The 10527-nt window shown below is 37.2% G+C and overlaps 1 non-coding gene across 1 annotated transcript; it reads right to left on the bottom strand.

Moving 5' to 3' along the window:
• Positions 1-301: 301 nt before the first annotated feature.
• Positions 302-464, bottom strand: LOC132003067 (U1 spliceosomal RNA). The gene has a single exon (XR_009400136.1). It is a non-coding gene; the product is annotated as a U1 spliceosomal RNA (small nuclear RNA).
• Between the last annotated feature and the right edge of the window lie 10063 nt (positions 465-10527).

Raw genomic sequence — 10527 nt, 5'->3', positions numbered from 1 at the left:
ATTCATTATGCTGTGCCTTTTAATCCCCGTGAATTATTCATTCCATAACTGAAAGCCTCTATCTCCTATTCTCCTTCACCCATTTGGCCCATCCTCCTACCCACCTCCCTCTGGCAACCATTAGTTTGTTCTCTGTATTTATACATCTGATTCTGCTCTTGGTGTTTATTTCATTTGTTTAGATCCAAATATGACTAGAATCATAGGGGTATTTGTCTTTCTCAGTCTGACTTACTCAGGTCGATCCAGATCCAGTTGTCACTAAATGGCACAATCTCATCCTTTTTTTTTTTTTTTTCCTTAAGGGAAAATGCAAACATAGTCCCCCACTACCACAAATTATGCAGTCAGTTGTCCTACATTTGGGGAAATCTCAGGGGTCAGCATATCTGGAAAACAACGGCTAAGCCTCACCCTGGGAAACTACCTTTGTGATCTTGGTATCTCCCCTGCCAGGTACATATTCATCCTTTTTTTTTTTTTTTTTTAATGGCAACATTCCATTGTACATGTATACTACATTTTTTAAAAATTTTTCAGTGTTCCAGAATTCATTCTTTATGTACCAGTGCTCCACGCAATAGGTACCCTCCATAATACCCACCACCAGGCTTACCAAACCTCCTATCCTCCTCCCCTCCAAAACCCTCAGTTTGTTTCTCAGAGTCCACACAGTCTCCCATGGTTCATCTCCCCCTCCAGTTTCCCCCAACTCACTTCTCCTGTCCATCTCCCCATGTCCTCCATGTTATTCCTTATGCTCCACCAATAAGTGAAACCATATGATAATTGACTCTCTCTGCTTGACTTATTTCACTCAGCATAATCTCTTCCAGTCCCGTCCATGTTGCCACAAAAGTTGGGTATTCGTCCTTTCTGATGGAGGCATAATACTCCATAGTATATATGGACCATATCTTCTTTATCCATTCGTCCATTAAAAGGCATCCTGATTCTTTCCACAGTTTGGCAACTGTGGCCATTGCTGCTATGAACATTGGGGAACAGATGGCCCTTCTTTTCACTACATCTGTATCTTTGAGGCATATACCCAATAGTGCAATTGCAGGGTCATAGGGAAGCTCTATTTTTAATTTAAGGAATCTCCACACTGTTTTCCAAAGTGGTTGCACCAACTTGTATTCCCACCAACAGTGTAAGAGGGTTCCCATTTCTCCACATCCTCTCCAACACATGTTGTTCACTGCCTTGCTAATTTTGGCCTTTCTAACTGGTGTAAGATGATATCTCAATGTCGTTTTGATTTGAATCCCCCTGATGGGTAGTGATGATGAACGTTTTTTCACATATCTTCATTGGAGAAGTGTCTGTGCATGTCTTCTGCCCATTTGGGGGGATGGTTATCTGTTTTGTGTGTGTTGAGTTTGAGGAGTTCTTTATAGATATTGGATATCAATCCTTTGTACTGTCATTTGCAAATATCTTCTCCCATTCTGTGTATACCACAACTTCTTTATCCAATCATCTATCCATGGTCACTGACGTTGCTTCCCCATCTTGGCAATTGTAAGTAATACTGCAATAGACATAAGGGTATGTATATCTTTTTTCAATTACTGTTTTTGTTTTCTTTGGGTAAATACCAGCTAGTGGAATTATTAGATCATATGGTATGCCTATTTTGAATTTTTTGAGGAACTTCCATTCTGTTTTCCACAGTAGCAGTAATAATTTATATTCCCACCAATAGTATACCATAGTTTCCTTTTCTCCACATCCTTACCAACACTTGTTATTTCTTATATATTTGATTTAACCATTCTAACAGGTATAAAATGATACCATATTGTGATTTTGATTGGATTTTTCTGGTGATTAGTGGTGTTGAGCATGTTTTCACATGTCTGTTGGCTATCTATGTGACCTCTTTGGAAGAATGTCTATTCATGTCCTTTTTTAATTGGATTATTTTCAGATTTTTGGTGTTGAGTTGTTTAAATTCTCCATATATTTTATGTATTAACCCCTTATCAGATAGATCATTTGCAAATATCTTCTTCCATTGAGTAGGTTGCCTTTTTGGTTTGTTGATGATTTCCTTTGCCGTGCAAAAGTTTTGTATTTTGTTTTAGTCTGAATAGTTTATCTTTGCATTTCATCCCCTTGCCTGAGGATACATGTCTAGAAAAATGTTGCTAAAACCAATCAGAATAATTACTGCCTGTGTTCTCTTCTGAGAGTTTTATGTTGTCAGGTCTCCTATTTAGATCTTTAATCCATTTTGAGTTTATATTGTGTATGGTGTTAGAAAGTGGTCCGGTTTCATTTTTTTAGAGGTAGCTGTTCAATTTTCCCAGAACTCTTTATTGACAAGACTGTCTTCTCTACTTTGTATATTCTTTCCTCCTTTGTAATTTATTAATATCCCATATAATTGTAAGTTTATTTCTAGGCTCTCTATTCTGTTTCATTGATCTATGTGTCTATTTTTTTGCCAGTACCATACTGTTCTGATTGCTACAGCTTTATAGTATATTTTGAGCTCTGGAATTCTGATATCTCCAGCTTTGTTGTTCTTTCTCAAGACTGCTTTGGCTATTTGTTTTGTTTTGTTTTTTTTAAACTCTGCAGATGGTCACATGGAGCTTTATTGTAGTGGAATGACAATGAGTTCTCCACTGCTTGGGAATACAGTGATTTTCCTGTTTAGCCTATACTACTTTTTCTATAAAATACTGATAACAATAACTATTAACCAAGGGTTTTGAGTGTATTGATGAGATAATGTATATATAAGGCTTGATATATTACCTGACATATGGTTAATAGTACTATTAATATTTTTATTATTATTTATTATATAACTAGTCAGTCACATTTAAACACATTAGTCAGCTAGGGCTGCTGTAATCAAAAAAAAAAAAAAACAGAGTTGGAGTGGCTTAAACAACAAAAGTTTCTTTTCTTACAGTTCAGTTCTCAAGGCTAGAAATCCAAGATTAAGGTTCTGGCAGATTTGGTTTCTGATAAGAGCTCTCTTCCTAGCTAGCAGACTGGCACCTCCTCACTGTGTCCTTGCATAGCCTTTTCTTTATGGGTTCACACTCTTGGTGTCTCTTCTTCTCCCTCATATATGTATGTATATACATATATATATATATATATATATAATGTATATTTATATTGTATATATGTACATATATATGTATATCTATATGTATACATATATATTTATATACATATTCCATATATATATTTTACACATATAAATATAAAATATATTTATTTTTTAACATATAATGTATTATTTGCTTTAGGGGTATAGGTCTGTGAATCATCAGATACACATTTCACAGCACTCACCACGGCACATATCCTCCCTAATGACCATCACCTAACCACTTCATCCCTCCCACTCCCTCCCCTCCAGCAACCCTCAGTTTGTTTCCTGAGATTTAGAGTCTCTTATGGTTTGTCTCCCTCCTGAACCCATCTTGTTTCATTCTTCCTGTCCCGACTCCCCATGACTACCTGCCCTGCCTCTTAAATTCCTCATCTCAGAGAAATCATATGATAATTGTCTTTCTCTGATTGAAATATTTTGCTTATACAATAGAATATTATGCAGCCATAAAAAAATCTTGCCATTTGCAATGACATGGTTGGAACTGGAGGGCATTTGGGGTCTTTTATGGTTCCATACAAATTTTAGGATTATTTTTTCCTAGTGTGAAAACAGTTGTTCGTATTTTGATTGGCATTGCATTAAATCTGTAGATTGCATTGGGTAGTGTGCACATTTTATCAATACTTGTCCTTGCAATTAATGAAAATGGAGTATCTTTCCATTTGTGTCATCTTCAATTTCTCTCATCAGTGTTTTATAGTTTTCTGAGCAGAGGTCTTTCCCCTCTATGGCTGTGTTATTCCTAGGTATTTTATTACTTTTGGTGCAACTGTAAATGGTGTTGTTTTCTTAATTTTTCTTTCTGCTACTTCATTAATAACATACAGAAGTGCTACTGATTTCCATATATTAATTTTGTATCCCACAACTTTATGAATTCCTTTATTACTTCTAATACTGGCCTCATAAAATGAGTTTGGAAGTTTTCCTTCCATTTCTATTTTTTGGAACAGTTTTAGGAGAATAGGAATTAGTTCTTCTTTAAATGTTTGGTAGAATTCCCCCGGGAAGCCGTCTGGCCCTGGGCTTTTGTTTGTTTGGAGATTTTTAATGACTGTTTCAATCTCCTTACTGGTTATGGGTCTGTTCAGGCTTTCTATTTCTTCCTGGTTCAGTTGTGGTAGTTTATATGTTTCTAGGAATGCATCCATTTCTTCCAGATTGTCAAATTTATTGCCGTAGAGTTGCTCATAGTATGTTCTTATAATAGTTTGTATTTCTTTGGTGTTAGTTGTGATCTCTCCTCTTTCATTCATGATTTTATTTATTTGGGTCCTTTCTCTTTTCTTTTTGATAAGTCGGGCCAGGGGTTTATCAATTTTATTAATTCTTTCAAAGAACCAGCTCCTACTTTCGTTGATTTGTTCTATTGTTTTTTTGGTTTCTATTTCATTGACTTCTGCTCTGATCTTTATGATTTCTCTTCTCCTGCTAGGCTTAGGGTTTCTTTCTTGTTCTTTCTCCAGCTCCTTTAGGTGTAGGGTTAGATTGTGTACCTGAGACCTTTCTTGTTTCTTGAGAAAGGCTTGTACCGCTATATATTTTCCTCTCAGGACTGCCTTTGTTGTGTCCCACAGATTTTGAACCGTTGTATTTTCATTATCATTTGTTTCCATGATTTTTTTCAATTCTTCTTTAATATCCCAGTTGACCCATTCATTCTTTAGAAGGATACTGTTTAGTCTCCATGTATTTTGGTTCTTTTCAAATTTCCTTTTGTGGTTGAGTTCTAGCTTTAGAGCATTGTGGTCTGAAAATATGCAGGGAATGATCCCAATCTTTTGATACCGGTTATTACTTCTAGTACTTTTTTTGGTGGAGCTTTAGTATCTTCTATGTATAATATCATGTCATCTATAAATAGTGGCAGTTCAACTTCTTTCCATTATGAATGTTTCCGATTTTTCTCATCTGACTGCTGTGGCTAGGACTTCCTGTATTCAATAAAAGTAATGAGAGTGGACCTCTTTGTCTTGTTCTTGATCTCAGAGGAAAAGCTCTCAGTTTTCACCAGTAGGTATAATGTTAGCTGTGTGTTTTCCATATAAGGCCTTTATTATATTGAGATATATTTCCTCCAAACCTACTTTGTTGAGATTTTATCATGAATGAATGCTGAACTTTATCAAATGCTTTTCTGCATCTATCGAGATGATAATATAATTTTTATCCTTTGTTTTATTGATGTGGTATATCACATTGTTTTGTAAATATTGAACCAACATTGCATTTTTAAAATTAATCTCACTTGATTATTCTGAATGATTCTTTCAATGTATTATTGAATGCAGTTTGCTAATATTTTGTTGAGGATTTTTGCATCTATGTTTATCAGGCATGTTGGCTTGCAATTTTGTTTTGTTTTGGGATATTTTTTGGTGGGTTTTTTTTTTTGAAATGTCTTTTGTTTTGGTTTGCTTTTTTTGTTTTTGTTTTTGTTTTTGCAGTACCTTTGTCTGCTATCAGAGTAATGCTGGCCTTGTAGAATATATTTGGGAGATTTCCTTACTCTTCTGTTTTTTGAGATACTTTGAGGAGAATAAATATTAACTCTTCTTTAAATGCTAATGAATCCACCTGGTCCTGGACTTATTTTTTGGCAGTTTTTGATAACTGATTTCATTTCATTACTAGTAATCAGTCTATTCAAGTTTCTATTTCTTCCTCATTTAGTTTGGGAGATGGTATGTTTCTAGGAATGTATCAGTTTCTTCTAGATTGGCTAATTTGTTGGCATAAAAATTTTTCCTGGTATTCTCTTACAATCCTTCATATTTTCGTGGTGTCAGTTATTCTCCTCCGTCATTTCTGATTTTATTTATTTGGCTCCTTTCTCTTTTTTTCTTGCTGACTCTGGCTAAGGGTTTATCAATTTTGTTTATCTTTTCAAAGAACCAGCTCTTGGTTTCATTGATCTTCCTATTACTTTATTAGTCTACAAATCATTTATTTCTGCTCCAATCTTTATTATTTCTTCCTTCTACTTGCCTTGGTTTGTTTTTTGTTTTTTTTGTTGTTTTGGGTTTTTTTGTTTTTGTTTTTGTTTTGTTTTTGTTTTTTTTTTTAGTTCCTTTGGGTGTAAGCTTGTTTATTTGAGCTTTTTTTTTGTTTCTTGAAGTAGGCCAGTGTCACTATATATTTCCCTCTTAGAACTGCTTTCACTGCATCCCAAAGACTTAGGGCCATTGTGTTTCATTTTCATTTGTCATCATGTACTTTTTTTTTTTTAATTTATTCTTGATTGCTTCATCAGAACATTGGTAGTTTGTATCTTGTTTCACCTCCATGTGTTTGTGGTTTTTTTTCCAGTTTTTTTCTTGTGATTAATTTCTAATTTCATACCATTGTAGTTGGAAAAGATGCATGGCATGATTTCAGTCTTATTACATTTCTAGAGGCTTGGGTACCTGGATGGCTCAGTCAGCTAAGCTTCTGCCTTCAACTCAGGTCATGATCTCAGGGTCCTGGGAAACATATTCTTTAAAAAAGAAAAAAAAAAACTTCCATTTTTACTACCTCCTCCACATTTTATGTATATGCTGTCATAGTTTATCTTTTTATTCATTATTTTCTTAAATCTAATTATGACTATTTTCCACTTATAGTAGTCCATTTAACATTTCTTATAAGGCTGGTTTAGTAGCCATTGTATCCTTTAACTTTTGTTCATCTGGGAAACTATCTCTCCTTCTAATCTGAATGATAACCTTGTTTAGTGTTCTTGGGGTAGGTTTTTCCTTTAGCACTTTGAGTATATCATGCCACTTTATTCTGGCTTTCAAAATTTCTGATGAAAAATCAGCTGATGACCTTGTAAGTTTTGCCTTGTTAAGTAACTTTTTGCTTCTCTGTTGCTGCTTTTAATATTCTATTTATCTTTAATCCTTGACACTACATGTCATAGTGTGGACCTCTTTAGGTTCATCTTGTTTGAAACTCTTGTTTTTGGGAGGCACCTGTGTGGCTTAATGGGTTGGGCCTCTGCCTTCAGCTCAGGTCATGATCACAGAGTGCTGGGATCGAGCCCTGCATAGGGCTCTCAGATCAACAGGGAGCCTGCTTTCCCCCACCCTCTCTATCTGCCTCTCTGCCTACTTGTGATGTCTCTGTCAAATAAATAAATTCTTCAAAAACAAAAAAAAAGAAACTCTGCTTTTTGGAATCAGACATCTGTTTCTTTCACTGATTTAGGAAATTCTCAGCTATTATTTCTTCATACATAAGTTTTATACACACACACACACACACACAAATTAATATTTACCCCTTTCTCTCATCTTATGGGACCTCTACTGTGTCAATATTTGATGATGTCCGAGAGATTTCTCTATCTTCATTTAAAAATTCTTTTCCATTTTTGTTCCTCAGCTGCGTACTTTCCATTACCTGGGTACATTCTTCTATATCCTCTAATCTACTGCTGGTTCCCTCTATTACATTTTCATTTCAGTTATTGTATTCTTCAACTCTGATTGGTTCTTTTTAGTATTTTCTATCTCTTTATTGAAGATCTCACTGATTTCTTCCATTCTTATTTCCAGCCAACTATCTTTAAATTCTCATCAGATATATTGCTTATTTTCATTTCATTTAGTTAAATTTTCTGAATTTTTTTTCTCATTCTTTCTTTTGGAGCATGTATCTGTCACATTTTGTCTTTTTTTTTTCTGTTTATTAGGCAAAACACTAATTCTCCTAAATTTAGAGAAATTCTCTTGTGTTTGGCCATCCCCTATATAGACTGTATGTGCTTTGTGACTTTTCCTGGCTGTTGTGGACTGCAGGTCTTTGGGCTTTCCAGGTAATGGGCACCATGTCAGGAAAACTAAAAACTGAAATCAATGCAAACTAGGGTGCCCTAGAGTTCTATGTGCTGAGTGCACCTTAGCAGAACAGGTGAAGCTGCAATAGGCACAAGTTGGGGTGTTCCAACTCCCTCCACAGGTGCTCCGTGGAGGAGGTGCTTTGGCAGGGTAGCTGAGGCGAGGCAGTGTGTGGGCTGGAAAGTCCCTGAGCTCTCTGTTCAGAGGGTTCCCTAGCAGTATAGTTGAACCTAAAGTGGGTGCTACCCGGGGGACCCAGTGCTCTACATACAGAGGGTGCTTTGGTATGATAGCTGAAGTGGATATAAACTGGGGTATTTCAGGACTCTCCACACAGAAAGTGCCCTTAAAGAATGACTGGAGCCAACGTGGGCATAAGCCAGGATGTCCTATGGCACTTTGTGCAAGGGATACCTGGGAAGGACAACAAACACTAAAATGGGCATAGTCTGGTATGAATTGTGGGCTCTCCACACAAAATATGCCCTGGCAAGACAACTGAAATGGTTGATAGCCAGGTTTTTCTGGGGCTCTTCCCTCTGAGGGTGACCTGGAAGAAGCTAAAGGTAACCTAAAATGCTCAGTGTAGGGGGTAGCCTGCCAGAGTGCCTAAAACTGATGCAGACATGAGTCTGGAGTTCCTTGGGCATGCCACACAGGGTGCACCCAGGCAGGGAAGCTGGACCCAAAACATGTTAGCTGGGAGGTTCCAGAATGGCTCACCAGGGGTGCCTTAGCAAGTCATCTGAGGCCTGGAGTGTTCCATTGTTTTGCACTTGTGTCACATTAGCACAAAGCCTAGGGCTAATTGTGAGTACTAATCAAGAGTGTCCTGGTGTGCACCATCCTGGGACCACCTTGCTAAGATGCCTGGGACTTGTGTGGGCTAGGGGTCTAGGGCTCACTGAGGCAATAGGCGCATTAGGATACCCAGAGTTTGTACACCGGTCTTTGCTTTCAAGGTGAAGGAGGGTAGGGAGCACAGACTGTGACAGTCAGCCCTGTCAGCATTCCAGCAGCTCCTCCCACTCTTTGACAGAGTTCTAGGGTTCTTTTATGTTAGTTATTCTTTTAAACCATAAGGTCATGGTTTAAAGAAAACAAAAAATAAGTGGCTTTTTTTTTTTCCTCCTGTGCCACAGCATGATTAGGGCTGGTGTGGGCTAGTGACCCCAGAACTCAGTGAGAAAGCAAGCTGATTATGGCATCTGGAGCCTATTCTGGGCTTTAAAGTAGAAGAGGAATGTATACCCTGTCCTTCTCCTGTCCCTCTGGCAGAGTTCTAATGCTGGCTCTTATATCCTAGTCACTCTTTTGAACCATGATTGGTTTTCTGTGCCCAAGGACAGAGGGATCTGTTCCACCTACCTCAGTACCACCCCCACCCACTGCCATTCACACTGACATCTGTACCCACTTTATAGTCCTCAAGCTAAGAGGGCCAGCAAGCAAGACAAAGAGTCACCATCCTGGGAGGGGTGACAGACTATGATTGTCAGGAGAAGTCAAAGCTTCTTCTACACAGTAGGAATAGCTGTCTGATACCCAGGGAATCCACTGAGGTATGTGTGGGTACTCCTTGCCCAGCATTAACAGTAAATAGGCATGGTGACCAGAGGCTCAGTGATAAAGGTCTGTGTCACCTTCCTAAGTAAGCCATCTAGACCAGATAAGGTCCTAGCCAAAAAAAAAAAAAAAAAGGTGAGAGGAATAGGGAGGGGAGCTTGAGAGTATCAGTACAGCCTGAAACCAACTGCAGGAAATTAAGTTCTTTGAGTACCCAGCCCTTCTAAGTTTTCTCAGGGAAAGAGACCTATCAGGATCACATAGGAGCGGTTTTCAGGGTGACCATACCAAACAAGTAGATACGAGCAGCACAAGTAGTAGGCTTTAGTGGATGCTATAGTATGCCACCCAGACTCCTCCTTCAGAGCCAACGCTCATTTTGCCAAATGTCTCACAGCTGAGTTCAGGAATTGCTATCACTTCAAGGCAGTAAGTGGTCTTACCCAAGATTACACCCGTTCTTTGAAGGCACTCCCCAAAAAACTTCTTGCTTGACAAACATTTCCACTCAGAGTCCCTTCCCAGGGAACCCATCATAAACCAGCAAGTATCATGTTGTTGAAAGGAGTCAATAAACAGTGAAAAAGCTGTGTATACTCTAAGTGCAATATAAATTTAATATGGCATTCTAATAGTAAGTACTATCATTAGTACTTCTTGGTTTCAAGATGTCTTCACCAAAGAGAAGTTAATGGTCTTGCCATATTTGTCCTCAACAAAGAAAATTTTAACATAATATTAATGAATACCTTGTGGAATAATATTCTGAACTTGGTCTCTAGAGCCAGAGAAATCTTTATCTTTTACTATATTTTATTGAATGAAGATACTAGGGATTGTATGTAGACTATGACATAATGCTTTTTATCTATGAAACACTTTATATTAGAATTAATGAAAGAGATAATTTAAATTTAATTACCTGTAGACTTTTGTCACAAATCACTTCTGTGTATATGTTGTATAAAATAAATTGTTTAAAGTATTTCT

The sequence above is a fragment of the Mustela nigripes genome, chromosome 15 (genome assembly GCF_022355385.1).
Source record: "Mustela nigripes isolate SB6536 chromosome 15, MUSNIG.SB6536, whole genome shotgun sequence".
In the NCBI taxonomy this organism is placed as follows: Eukaryota; Metazoa; Chordata; class Mammalia; order Carnivora; family Mustelidae; genus Mustela; species Mustela nigripes.
This window is presented reverse-complemented; position numbering and strand designations above follow the sequence as displayed.